At 48.0% G+C, this 14927-nt stretch overlaps 1 protein-coding gene across 2 annotated transcripts in view; it reads right to left on the bottom strand.

The window, feature by feature from the left end:
- Positions 1 to 14927, bottom strand: part of LOC134345902 (gastrula zinc finger protein XlCGF26.1-like) — a 49161-nt gene that overhangs the window by 12308 nt on the left and 21926 nt on the right. Inside the window, exon 1 of one of the 2 annotated variants that reach the window (XM_063047246.1) lies at positions 589 to 645. The exons of the other annotated variant lie outside the window; for it this stretch is intronic. The gene's annotated coding sequence lies outside the window, so the exon portion shown is untranslated. Of the gene's footprint in view, positions 1 to 588; positions 646 to 14927 lie in introns of those variants that run through there. 2 annotated transcript variants of the gene reach the window in all.

Here is a 14927-nt window from a genome sequence, read left to right as displayed (position 1 = left end):
ATGCTAAAGGCCAGGGAGCGGTGGTCACTGTCCCCCAGATGCTCACCCACTGAGAGATCTGTGACCTGACCTGGTTCATTACGTAATACTAGATCTAGTATGGCATTCCCCCTAGTTGGCCTGTCAACATACTGTGACAGGAATCCATCCTGGACACACTTAACAAACTCTGCCCCATCTAAACCCTTGGAACTAATCAGGTGCCAATCAATATTAGGGAAGTTAAAGTCACCCATGATAACATGGTTGGGAAATCCGAGGCAATCTCTAGAATAGGTAACATGGTTGGCACAAAACTGTGGGACGAAGGGCCTGTAGATTCCTATGTTTCCATATGAACTCATTTTCCAACAAGACACGGATCAGACATCCTGACTGATTCAACGATGCGCATGCGCGGCGGCGCCAGCGCTCGTCAACCTAAAGTTCCCTATGGCTCGGGTGTACGGTTCGCGGGACGGAGAGAGGGAAGGGATCGGAACTGTCCTGGGTTGTGGGACCACTGTGGCCAGAGCTGACAGTAATTGTCCTTCAATCGCGGTTCAGACGCCGGTGATTAAAATGCCGCCCGGAGGGCCGCGCTCCTACCTGCACCCGACCCTCCCGAGCCGCTCGTCCACTGAGCGCATGCGTGATAGGCAGGAGCTGCTGCGACGTCTGCGCATGCGCGTTTGTTTAAACAGGAGATGAGGAAATACAAAGCAACACGAAACAGAAGAGAGGAGACTGTGTGGACTAGGTTAAGGCTGGGACACTGTGCATTAAACAAAACATTGAAAATGATAGGGAAACACCAGACAGGATTGTGTGAGGAATGTCAGGAAGAGGAGTCAGTAGAACCTGTAGTTCTGAGTTGCAGGAAGTATGGGATACAGAGAGAGATGATGAGAATTAAACTAAGGGAGTTGGGGATGCAGGAATTCACATTAAAAGGGTTGCTGGGCATGGGTGAGAGAGCACAAGTCCGGGTATTTTTAGTGTTTTTAAGGGGTACATGGTTTTTTTTATAGAATATGACGAATAAACAGGAATAGGATACTAGGATGGTCAAAGATGGGAGGGTGAAGTGTAGGTTTGTGTGTGTGCGTGTGTGTGTATGTGTGATTGGGTGAAGGGATTTAGAATGTATGTCTAGTGCACATTCTGGAGCAGAGGGTGGCGGTAATGCACCATTAAGCTGGATGCCAACCGCCGTAAAACAAGATACAGACAGACAGACAAAGCAACACACACACGATGCTGGAGGGCAGTCACTGGGGGCAGACTATGGAGAGAAGTCAGCGGGGGCGGACTATGGAGAGAAGTCAGCAGGGGCTTACTATGGAGAGAAGTCACTGGGAGCAGACTATGGAGAGAAGTCAGCGGGGGCAGACTATGGAGAGAAGTCAGACGGGGCAGACTATGGAGAGAAGTCACTGGGAGCAGACTATGGAGAGAAGTCAGCAGTTGAGGTTTCGATACTGGAAAGGAAGGGAGGGAGTAAAAATGTGGGAGGAGGTGAGGTGATAAGTGAAACCAGGAGAGGGGGAGGGTGAAGTAGAGAGCTGGGAAGTTGGTTGATGAAAAAGATAAAGGGCTGGATGGTGATGATAATAATAATAAATATTTTATTGACCCGAGTGGGGAATTCTTTCGTTACAGCAGCAACATTTAAAAACTCACTTAACAGCGTGCAAACTTTCCCAAAATAAAAAAAAACAATGTGCAATAATAATGTATGAAACAAAAATGCAGAGACTATTGAACTACGATGTGTGTTCTGTCGCAGAAAGATGAACTGTTGTCTAGGCTCATTGCATTTGGTAGGAAATATTTTCTGCAACGATCCTGGTGGCAGCGGAGCTGAGTGAGTCTGTTCGAAAGGGGGTGGGGGCTCCGCTGCCTATTCAGTAGTTTATAGAGAGAATCTGCCTGATTGTCCAAAAACGATATCAGTTTTTTCTCTCCTCCTCTCCACCACTAACTCGAAAGAATCCTGGTTGTGGCCAAGGATGGGTCTCGCCTTTTTGTTCACCAGCACTGATGCTGCTCTCCCAACATAGCGCAGCAAAGAAAACTGCACTCGCTGCAACAGACTGGTAAAAGACCTGCGACACCTGCCTCACACATTCAAGGATCTCTGCTTCCTTAGAAAATAAGAGTCTGCTCGTACCCTTCTGTAAACAGAGTTGGGGTTGGTTTTCCAGTCAAGTCTGTTGTCAAGGTGAACACCCAAGTATTTGTATTCCTTCACCATTGCAACAACTTCTACCAGAATGTATATTGGTCTCATCAGTCCTATTCCTCCTAAAATCAATCACCATTTCCCTGGTTTTGGACATATTCAGGAGCAGGTGATTCCTCCCTCACTATTCCACAATCCTGTCCACCAGTCCTCTGTACTCCTGCCCGTCTCTGATGCACCCAACTACCGCAGAGTTATCAGAGAACTTATGCAAGTGACAAGACTCAGAGTCACATTGAAAGTCTGAGGTGTACAGTGTGAACATAAACGGAGACAGGACAGTCCCTTGTGGGGCTCCAGTGTCACCCACCTCCACCTCAGGCAGAGAACCACCCAGCGGTACAAACTGGGGTCCATCAGTCAGGAAGGCAGTGATCCAGGAGATAGTGAATTTGTCTACACCCATCCTTGGCAGTTTCTTCCTCAAAAGACCTGCCTGGATTTTACTGAAGGCACCAGAGAAATAAAAAAAAAATGTGATTCTCACAATGCTAACAGCATCATCCAGGTGGGAGAGAGCTCGCTGCAATAGGTAGATGATGACATCATCTACTCCCTCATAAGGTTGGTTGGCAAACTGTATAGGGTCCAAGGTAAGTCAGGACCAGCCTCTACAGCACTTCCATCAGATGAGATGTGAGGGCAAATGATCTGTAGTCATGAAGTTCACTTGCAGTCGCCTTATTGGGAAAAGGAACCAAGCAGGAAGTCTTCCACAGCACCGGTATTTTTCCTGGCTCGGAGTGGAGTAAGGGCCTCTCATTTTGGAAGTCACTCACTCGGCCATTGTACCTGCACATACTCCAGCATGTTCACACTGGGGAGAGGCCATTAATCCACTCCGAGCATGGGAAAGGATTCATCAAACATCTGCACTGCAGAAATACCACAGCAGCCACACGGGGGAAAATTCTGATCACAAGCTCCGCATGTGGGAACAGTCCGATCAGTTACCTGAGCTACTGAAACACCCGCCATTTCACGCACGGGGAGCATCTGTAAACCTGTTCGGAGTGTGGGAAGCATTTCATTCCGTTAACCCACCTTGAGAGGCTACAAACAACAGGAATTCTGCAGATGCTGGAAATTCAAGCAACATACATCAAAGTTGCTGGTGAACGCAGCAGGCCAGGCAGCATCTATAGGAAGAGGTACAGTCGACGTTTCGGGCCGAGACCCTTCGTCAGGACTAACTGAAGGAAGAGTGAGTAAGGGATTTGAAAGCTGGAGGGGGAGGGGGAGATGCAAAATGATAGGAGAAGACAGGAGGGGGAGGGATAGAGCCGAGAGCTGGACAGGTGATAGGCAAAAGGGGATACGACAGGATCATGGGACAGGAGGTCCGGGAAGAAAGACAAGGGGGGGGGTGACCCAGAGGATGGGCAAGAGGTATATTCAGAGGGACAGAGGGAGAAAAAGGAGAGTGAGAGAAAGAATGTGTGCATAAAAATGCGTAACAGATGGGGTACGAGGGGGAGGTGGGGCCTTAGCGGAAGTTAGAGAAGTCGATGTTCATGCCATCAGGTTGGAGGCTACCCAGATGGAATATAAGGTGTTGTTCCTCCAACCTGAGTGTGGCTTCATCTTTACAGTAGAGGAGGCCGTGGATAGACATGTCAGAATGGGAATGGGATGTGGAATTAAAATGTGTGGCCACTGGGAGATCCTGCTTTCTCTGGCGGACAGAGCGTAGGTGTTCAGCAAAGCGGTCTCCCAGTCTGCGTCGGGTCTCACCAATATATAAAAGGCCACATCGGGAGCACCGGACGCAGTATATCACCCCAGTCGACTCACAGGTGAAGTGATGTCTCACCTGGAAGGACTGTTTGGGGCCCTGAATAGTGGTAAGGGAGGAAGTGTAAGGGCATGTGTAGCACTTGAGAGGCTACAGTGAAGTTGTTAATGAGTAGAGGCCACACTTCCGTCCTGAGTGAGCCAAGAGATTTAATGTCATCCCACCTACTGAGACGCCAGCAACTTCACACGAGGGAGGGAGTTCAACTCAGCTGTTAAATGTTTAAACCTGATGGTGACTAGAGCCCTGTTGTACAGATCTTTCCCACTTTCTTCAGATCACGGGTACAGCTACGAGCACTCGCATAGGCCCCAGCTATGCCTACCTCTTCGATGGTTATGTGGAATAGTCTATTCTCCAAACCTGTACTGGCACTGCTCCCCAACTTTTCCTTCACTACATTGACAACCACATTGGTGCTGCTTCCTGCACCCATGCTGAGCTCGTCAATTTCATCGACTTTGCTTCTAACTTCCACCCATCCCTCAAATTCACTTGGTCTATCTCGGACACTTCTCTCCCCTTTCTCGATCTCTCGGTCTCCATCTCTGGAGACAGACCATCCACTGACATCTCCTACAAGCCCACTGACTCTCATAACTACCTCGACTATACCTCTTCCCACCCCGCCACATGCAAAAATGCCATTCCCTATTCCCAGTTCCTCCGTCTCCACCGCATCTGCTCCCAGGATGAGTCTTTCTCTTCCAGGACATCTCAAATGTCCTCTTTCTTAAAGGATCGTGGTTTCTCTTCTGCTATCATTAATGATGCCCTCACCCACATCTCCTCCATTTCCCGCACTTCAGCCCTCACCCCATCCTCCCACCACCACAACAAGGACAGAGTTCCCCTTGTCTTCACCTACCACACCACCAGCCTCTGGATCCAGCACATTATCCTCCGCAACTTCCGTCACCTTCAACAGGACCCCACTACTAAGCAGATCGTTCCCTCTCCACCCCTCTCTGCTTTCCGCAGGAACGGTCCCTCCGTGACTCCCTTATCTAACGTCCCTCCCCACGGATCTCCCACCTGGCACTTATCCATGTAAGCGTAAGTGCTACACCTGTCCCTACACGTCCTCTCTTGCCACCATTCAGGGCCCCAAACAGTCCTTCCAGGTGAGGCAACACTTCACTTGTGAGTCTGTTGGGGTCATCTATTGCATCCGGTGCTCCCGGTGCGGCCTCCTCTATATCGGTGAAACCCGACGCAGATTGGGGGACCACTTTGTCGAGCACCTCTGCTCCATCCGCCACAACAGACAGGTTCTCCTGGTTGCCACTCACTTCAACTCTGCTTCACAATCCCATTCGGATATGCCCATACATGGCCTCCTCTACTGCCATGATAAGGCCAAACTCAGGTTGGAGGAGCAACACCTCATTATACCCGCTAAGTAGTCTCCAGCCCCTTGGGTTGAACATAGAATTCTCCAACTTCCAGTATTTCCCTCCCCCTCACTATCCCAGTTTCAATGTGCTCCCTCCTCTAGCTGCCTATCACCTCCTTCTTGGTTACGCCTCCTTCTACTACCTATTGTGTTTTCCCCTATTCTTTCTTCACCTTTCCAGCCTATCACCTCCCTGCCTCCTTTTCCCCACCCCTTGATCTTTCCCCTTACTGATTTTTCACCTGGAACCTACCAGCCTTCTCCTTCCCACCCTCCCCCCACCTTCTTTATAGGGCTTCTGCCCCTTCCCTCTTCAGTCCTGATGAAGGATCTTGGCCCGAAATGTTCACTGTTCCTTTCCACGGATGCTGCCCAACCTGTTGAGTTCCTCCAGCATGTTGTTGTACAGATTGTTCCTTCCCCAGAAGAGATCGCAATGATCCAGAAATCTGATGCAATGCCCCTGCACTAGTTCCTCAGCCACACATTCATCTGCCAAATCATCCTATTCTGACAGTTGCAGGCGAAGTGTTGCCTCATCTGGAAGTACTGTTTGCCATCCAGAATGGGACTGAGGGAGGAAGTAAATGGGGGTGTGTGGAACTTCCCTCGCTTGCAAGGACAAGCTTGCTTGACAAGCTGTGCTGGACTTGGAGGGGGTTACAGAAACAGAGAGTGGCGTAAGGGCTGGAAGGCGATGGGTGTGGGAATACTTCTCCACCACTGCAGAAATATACTTCACTTGTCCTACCAAGATGGCACTTCTGTCTGTAACACGCTGGAACCTGTTTTGTATCAGCGTGCTTTCCCAACAATTTTCATGCAACATTACGCTGATGGTATTAAGCACTTGAGTGCAGACCCGCACCTGTGTTACTGGAACAATGCCAAATACACCAATTCAGCAGACAAACAGAACGCACCCTGTCTTTGAACTTGTGTCCGAAGGAGTGAACGAACAGTCTGCGTGGTTCCTTTTGACAAAACTATTACCAGCTCTTCAACAGTGCCAGTCTTCCCTTGCTACAAGTAAAACTAAAACACTCTTATGATTGATCCACTCTGAGTTAATTGTTGTTGGTTATAAGACATAGTGAAAAGGTGCTTGACACCTCCTCCTACCCGGACACCCACTCTTACCTGCAGCCGCATCTTACTTCCCACCGCATCGCCATCTCACCACTATATCACAAGTCATAGGAACTGAAATATCCATTCTGTCCATTGAGTGTTCACCATTTGATCATGGCTATTGGATTTTCCCTCTAAACTCCATACTACTGCCTTCTACCAGTCACCTTTGGCATCCGTTAGTCTCATGAGTCCATGGGTTTGCGCCTTGGAAAGCTTCCAGGGCACAGGCCTGGGCAAGGTTGTATGGAAGACCAGCAGTTGCCCATGCTGCAAGTCTCCCCTCTCCACGCCACCGATAGTTGTCCAAGGGAAGGGCATTAGGACCCATACAGCTTGGCACCATTGTCGTCGCAGAGCAATGTGTGGTTAAGTGCCTTGCTCAAGGACACACGCACTGCCTCAGCTGAGGCTCGAACTAGCGACCTTCAAATCACTAGATGAACGCCTTAACCACTTGGCCATGCGCCAACACCCATCACCTTTGACACCCTTATTAATCACCAAGTTATTAATTTACTTACTTAAAGCCTGACACGCCGCTGGTGTCTGTGAATGGGTTCACCAGGATGTTGTCTGGATTAGAGGCATGAGCTACTGTGTGAGGAGAGTTCGGATGAACTGGAGCATGGATAAAGCTGTGACTGATTGAGAGGAAGCAAAGAGTGTGTATAAATGGAGCCTCTTGACTAGTGGGTTCCACGGAAGTCTGTGCTGGGACTGATAATTTTTATGTTAAATGTCAATGATGTGTATGATGAAATTGATGACCTTGTTGCCATGTTTGCAGATAATATGAAGATGGTTGAGGGTCCGGTCGTTTTGAGGAAATAGAGAGGCTATGGAAGGTCTTCAACAGATTAGGAGAATGGGGAAAGAAGTGTCCGATGGAATACAGTGTCAGGAAGGGTATCACCATTCACTTTGGTAGAATAAATGAAAGGTCTGACTATTTTCTAAACAGTCCCTAAAGGCCAATTTTCAGATTGAGTCTGTGATGAAGAAGGTAAATGTAATGTCAGCATTCATTTCCAGAGGAATAGAATATAAACACAGGGATGTAATGTTGAACATTTTGAGAGCACTGGTGAGGCCTCACCTGGAGTACTGTGAGCAGTTTTGGACCCCTTATCTTAGAAAAGATGTGCTGAAACTGGAGAGTGTCCAAAGGAGGTTCACGTAAATGATTCCCAAATTAAACGTGTTGTCATAGGAAGAGTACCTGATGGCTCTGGGCCTATATTACTGGAATTCAAAAGAATGAGAAGTGACCTAATTGAAATATATCAAATGATGAAAGGATTAATAGAGCAGACTCGATGGGTCAAATAGCCTAATTCTGCTCCTATACCTTATGGTCTTATTATAACCTCTCATTTAATGTCAGCGAGAGCAAGGAGCTGATTATTGACTTCAGGCAGAGGAAACAGGAGGCCTGTGAGCCAGTCCTCATCAGAGATCAGAGGCGGAGAGGGTCAGCAACCTTAAATTCCTCAATGTTATCAGTTTTGAGGATCTGTCTTGAGCTCAGCACGTAAGTGCAATTACGAAGAAAGTACAGGAACATCTCTATTTCCTTAGAAGCTTGCAAAGATTCAGCATGACATCTAAAACCTTGAGCAACTTCTATAGAGGTATGTGGAGAAAATGTTTAGTGGTTACGTCATGGCCTGGTATGAAAACATCAAAGCCCTGGAAAGGAAAATCCTACAGGAAGTAGTGGATACAGCCCAATACATCACTGGTTAAACCCTCCCCACCACTGAGCACATTTCTATGGTGTGCTGTCTCAGGAAAGCTACGTCTATCATCAAGGAGCCCACCATGTGGCGCATGATCTCCTCTCACTGATGCCATCAGGAAGAAAGTGCAGGAGTTTCAGGACCCACACAACCAGGTTCAGGAACCGTTATTACCCTTCAAAGATCCAGCTCTTGAACCACAGGGGATAATTTTACTCAACTTCAATTGCCCCATCACTGAACTGTTCCCACAACTTATGGACACATTCATGGATTCTTCATCTCATGTTTATGATACTCATTTCTTATTTATTTCTTATTTTTTAAATTTTGTATTTACACAGTTTGTTCTCATTTGCACATTGTATTTTGTCCACGATGTTGGGTTTGATCTTCCACTGATTCAATGATGATCCTTGGATTTACTGAATTTGTCCCAAAAAAGCAATCACGGGATTGAACGTGGTAACATGCGACCGACCAGGTGTGAGCCACGGTGGCAGGGCCTCCGGCACTGAGTCTGACCCTGTGGTGCAGAAGGGTGGGACGAAGAAGAGGAGAGCTGTCGTCATTGGAGACTCTATAGTCAGGGGAGCAGACAGGAGATTTTGTGGATGTGAGAAGGACACCCGCATGGTTTGTTGCCTCCCGGGTGCCAGGGTCCGGGATGTCTCTGACCGGGTGCACGACATCCTGGTACGAGAGGGAAAACAATCAGAAGTCATGATACATGTTGCTAGCAACGACATAGACAGGAAGAGGAATGAGGTCCTGAAGTGTGAGTTTCGGGAACTAGGCAGAAGGCTGAAGAACAGGACCTCAAGGGTGGCGTTCTCAGGGTTGCTGCCAGTGCTACGTGACAGTGATGGTAAGAATTGGAGGAGATGGCAGTTGAATGCGTGGCTGAGGAGTTGGTGCAGGGAGCAGGGTTTTAGATTTTTGGATCACTGGGATCTCTTCTGGGGAGGGTGGGACCTGTACAGATTGGAAGGGTTGCACCTGAACTCGAGGGGGAGCAATATCCTTGCAGGTAGGTTTGCCAGCATGGTTCGGGAGGGTTCAAACTAATTTGCAAGGGGGGTGGGACCCGGAGCGATAGAGCAGTGAAAGAAGTGCATGGAGTAAAGCCAGATCTAACATATAGAGAGGCTTTGAGGAAAGAGAAGCAGAATAAATGGTGTAAAGATAGTAAGGTAGAAGGGCTAAAGTGCGTGTACTTCAATGCAAGAAGCATCAGGAACAAAGGTGATGAACTGAGAGCTTGGATACATACATGGAATTATGATGTAGTGGCCATTACAGAGAATTGGCTGGCACCAGGGCAGGAATGCATTCTCAATATTCCTGGATTTCAGTGCTTTAAAAGGGATAGAGAGGAGGGGAAAGGGGAGGAGGGGTGGCATTACTGGTCAGGGATACTATTACAGCTACAGAAAGGGTGGGTAATGTAGCAGGATCCTCTTTTGAGTCAGTATGGGTGGAAGTCAGGAACAGGAAGGGAGCAGTTACTCTACTGGGGGTATTCTATAGGCCCCCTGGTAGCAGCAGAGATCCCAAGGAGCAGATTGGGAGGCAGATTTTGGAAAGGTGCAAAAATAACAGGGTTGTTATCATGGGTGACTTCAACTTCCCTAATATTGATTGGCACCTGATTAGTTCCAAGGGTTTGCATGGGGCAGAATTTGTTAAGTGTGTACAGGATGGATTCCTGTCACAGTATGTGGACAGGCCGACCAGGGGGAATGCCATACCAGATCTAGAACTAGGTAACGAACTGGGTCAGGTCACAGATCTCTCAGTGGGTGAGCATCTGGGGGACTGTGACCACCGTTCCCTGGCCTTTAGCATTATCATGGAAAAGGATAGAATTGGAGAGGACAGGAAGATTTTTATTTGGGGAAGGGCAAATGCGGAGGCTATAAGGCTAGAACTTGCGGGGTGTGAATTGGGATGATGTTTTTGCAGGGAAATGTACTATGGACATGTGGTCGATGTTTAGGGATCTCCTGCGGGATGTTAGGGACAAATTTGTCCCGGTGAGGAAGATAAAGAATGGTCAGGTGAAGGAACCATGGGTGACAAGTGAGGTGGAAAATCTAGTCAGGTGGAAGAAGGCAGCATACATGAGGTTTAGGAAGGAAAGATCAGATGGGTCTATTGAGGAATATAGGGAAGCAAGAAAGGAGCTTAAGAAGGGGCTGAGAAGAGCAAGAAGGGGGCATGAGAAGGCCTTGGTGAGTAGGGTAAAGGAAAACCCCAAGGCATACTTCAATTATGTGAAGAAAAAAAAGGATGACAGGAGTGAAGGTCGGACCGATTAGAGATAAAGGTGGGAAGATGCACCTGGAGGCTGTGGAAGTGAGCGAGGTCCTCAATGAATACTTTTCTTCGGTATTCACCAATGAGAGGGAACTTGATGACGGTGAGGACAATATAGGTGAGGTTGATGTTCTGAAGCATGTTGATATTAAGGGAGAGGAGGTGTTGGAGTTGTTAAAATACATTAGGACGGATAAGTCCCCGGTGCCTGACGGAATATTCCCCAGGCTGCTCCACGAGGCTAGGGAAGAGATTGCTGAGCCTCTGGCTGGGATCTTTATGTCCTCGTTGTCCACGGGATTGATACTGGAGGATTGGAGGGAGACGAATGTTGTCCCCTTGTTCAAAAAAGGTAGTAGGGATAGTCCGGGTAATTATAGACCAGTGAGCCTTATGTCTGTGGTGGGAAAGTTGTTGGAAAAGATTCTTAGAGGTAGAAACTATGGGCATTTAGAGAATCATGGCCTGATCAGGGACAGTCAGCATGGCTTTGTGAAGGGCAGCTTGTGTCTAACAAGCCTGATAAGAGTTCTTTGAGGAGGTGACCAGGCATATAGATGAGGGTAGTGCAGTGGATGTGATCTATATGGATTTTAATAAGGCATTTGAAAAGGTTCCACACGGTAGCCTTATTCAGAAAGTCAGAAGGCATGGGATCCAGGGAAGTTTGGCCAGGTGGATTCAGAATTGGCTTGCCTGCAGAAGGCAGGGGGTGGTGGTGGAGGGAGTACATTCAGATTGGAGGATTGTGACTAGTGGTGTCCCACAAGGATTGGTTTCGGGATCTCTAGTTTTTGTGATTTTTATTAAGACCTGGATGTCGGGGTAGAAGGGTGGGTTGGCAAGTTTGCAGACGACACAAAGGTTGGTGGTGAGGTAGATAGTGTAGAGGATTGTCGAAGATTGCAGAGAGACATTGATAGGATGCAGAAGTGGGCTCAGAAATGGCAGATGGAGTTCAACCCGGAGAAGTGCGAGGTGGTACACTTTGGAAGGACAAACTCCAAGGCAGAGTACAAAGTAAATGGCGGGATACTTGGTAGTGTGGAGGAGCTGAGGGATCTGAAAGTTGCCTCACAGGTGGATAGAGTAGTTAGGAAAGCTTATGGGGTGTTAGCTCTCATAAGTCGAAGGATAAAGTTTAAGAGTCGCGAGGTAATAATGCAGCTCTATAAAACTCTGGTTAGGCCACACTTGGAGTACTGTGTCCTGTTCTGGTCGCCTCACTGTAGGAAGAATGTGGAAGCATTGGAAAGGGTACAGAGGAGATTTACCAGGGTGCTGCCTGGTTTAGAGAGTATGGATTATGATCAGAGATTAAGGAAGCTAGGGCTTTACACTTTGCAGAGAAGGAGGATGAGAGGAGACATGATAGAGGTATACAAGATATTAAGAGAAATAGATAGAGTGGATAGCCAGTGCCTCTTCCCCAGGGCACCACTGCTCAGTACAAGAGGACATGGGTTTAAGGTAAGGGGTGGGAAGTTCAAGGGGGATATTAGAGGAAGGTTTTTTACTCAGAGAGTAATTGGTGTGTGGAATACACTGCCTGAGTCAGTGGTGGAGGCAGATACACTAGTGAAGTTTAAGAGACTACTAGACAGGTATATGGAGGAATTTAAGGTGGGGGGTTATATGGGAGGCAGGGTTTGAGGGTCGGCACAACATTGTGTGCTCAAGGTCCTGTACTGTGCTGTACTATTCTATGTTCTCTGTACTTTGTAAATTTTGAATTCTGCATTTAAATCTTCTCTCAAACACACACGTGGTTTGTAATTTCTAAGTGTTCTGTATCAACTGGGTAAATTATTTTGCTGTGATCAGAATGGTTGTCTCTCTTTTGCATCACCCCAGCTGCAGGAAAAATTCCTGAAACAAACTGGGATCAATGTTTGAAGTGTGCACGCACAAACACAGACACACAGCTGTTTCTGAAGGTGACAATCAAACCAGCTGCCTCAATGATTGTCACCAGTGGTGCTCACATCTACTGTGATGAAGTGCTTTGAGGGGTTGGTCATGGCTGGAATCAACTCCTGTCTGTGCATGGACCTGGACCCACTGCAATTTGCCGATCGCCACAATGTCTACAACAGATGCAATATCACTGGCTCCTCACTCAGCCTTAGATCAGCAGGGCAATAGGAATACACAAGTCAGGCTGCTGATCACAGCTCAGCATTCAACACAATCATTCTCTTAATTGTGATACTCAGCAAGCTCCAAACCCTGGGCCTGTGTACCTCCTTCTGCAACTGGATCCTCACCAGGGGACCACGGTATGTGTGGATCAGAAATAACATCTCCTCCTTGCTGACAATCAACACTGGCACACCTCAACGATGCGTGCTCAGCCCACTGCTCTACTCGCTCTACACCCACGTCTGTGTGGCCAGGCTCATCTATAAACTTGCCGATGACACAACTATTGTTGGTGGAATTTCAGATGGTGACGAGGAGGAGGACAGGAGTGAGATCGATCAGCAAGTTGAGTGGTGTCACAGCAACAATCTTGCACTCAACATCATTAAGACAAAGGAATTGATTGTGGATTCAGGAAGGGGAAGTCGAGGGAACACACACCAGTCCTCATCGTGGGATCAGAAGTGAAAAGGGTGAGCAGTTTCCATTTCCTGCCTGTCAACATCTCTGATGAACTACCTGGGCCCGACATATTGATGCAGCTGCACAACATCGGCGATATTTCATTCGGAGGCTGAGGGGAATCAGTTTGTCACTAAAGACACTTGCAAATTTCTACAGATGTAGTGTGGAGAGCATTCTAACTGGTTCCATCACTGCCTGGTGTGGAGAGGCCACTGCATAGGATCTGAAAATTCTGCAGAAAGTTGTAAATTAAGCCAGATCCTTCATGGACACTGGACTCCACAGCATCCAGGACACATTCAAAAGATGATGCCACAAACAGGTGATATCGATCACCCAGAACAGCCCTTCTTCTCATTGATAACATCAAGGAAGATGTACAGGCCCCTGCAGACACACTCAACCTTTCAGAAACAGCTTCTTCCCCACCATCAGATTTCAGAATGGACAATGAACTCAAGAACACTTCCTCAGTATTTTCCTTCTCTTTTTGCACTACATTTCAAATGTAATTTTGCAATGTACTGCTGTCACAAAAGAACAAATTTCACCACATATGCCGGTGATATTAAACCTGATTCTGATACACAAACACACACCGCTGGGCTCAGACACACAACACTCCCACATTCCTCCCTTTGTGACTGCCTGCTTGCTCCGTGGCCCCCGGTATGAAGCTCAAACTGTTCCAACACCTGCCCTTTAAATTCATGGCTGAGTGTGTTTTGTATCTGTTCACTGTTTGAGATCGATATTAAATGAAGAGCATTGAATGGGAAGGAAGGTTTGAAGTCAATAATAAAGATCTCCTCTGGAGGTATATGGGGTCCTGGTGAAAGTGTACATGGAACACTGTGCACAGGTCTGGTCTCCCTCCCAGAGTCGGCCTGTGGGATGAAGGGAATAAAGAGAAGATTTCCCAGATTGATTTGTGGTGTGAGGTAGTGTCCTCAGGGAGATTACACTGACTGGACTGTCTCAAAATTAGAGAAATAACAAGTGTTCTGACTGAAACAGACACCGTCTCACAGGGTATTGACAGGCTTGGGGCAGGAATGATGTTTCTCTTGACTGCGCGTTGAAGAAGGAGACACAGACTCAAAATCCGATGTCTGCTGACAGGACTTAGACGAGGAGTGCGGCGAATTATTGCATTTTTCCCACAAGATTTCTAAATTCAAAAGACATATTTAAGTGCTGAGTGAAGATGGGAACGTTGCAGGAAAGTGGTGCTGAGGGCAAAGATCAGCCATGTTCTGCGTGAAAGGCAGAACACGGGCAAGGGGCCGACTGGCCACGCCTGCTGCTGTTTCCTATTTCCAAAGCACGAATTTACCTTTGCGCCTTGTTCTTCCTTGTTCTTCGGGCTGTCCGATTGCACAGTGGAGCGGTGAAAGCACCGGAGAGCCACCTGCGGCCGCTGCGGGCCAGATCCAGGCTCCCAGCGGCAGGAGACAGGTCTGGGAGGTAACTCCCGACAACAGGCCCCGATCCACAGCGGGGAAAGTCCGAACACCCTCCGTGCAGCTGAAACATCTCATAGAATCTCGGCCAGTCTCTTCACCTCTGCCATCGGAAGGATTCACCCGGCCGGTGTTGCAGCGTTGTCCTTTACCCGAAGTGTAGCTCCCGTCTCCGGGCCGTCCCCGGGTCAACTCGCTCCCCGTTCTAAACTTCGAGCCGCTCCGAACGTTCAGCATCCCGTCCACTGAC

The sequence above is a fragment of the Mobula hypostoma genome, chromosome 4 (assembly GCF_963921235.1).
Source record: "Mobula hypostoma chromosome 4, sMobHyp1.1, whole genome shotgun sequence".
Lineage (NCBI taxonomy): Eukaryota > Metazoa > Chordata > Chondrichthyes > Myliobatiformes > Myliobatidae > Mobula > Mobula hypostoma.
Note: the sequence above shows the minus strand (reverse complement) of the source record. Positions and strands in the feature narration are given on the sequence as shown.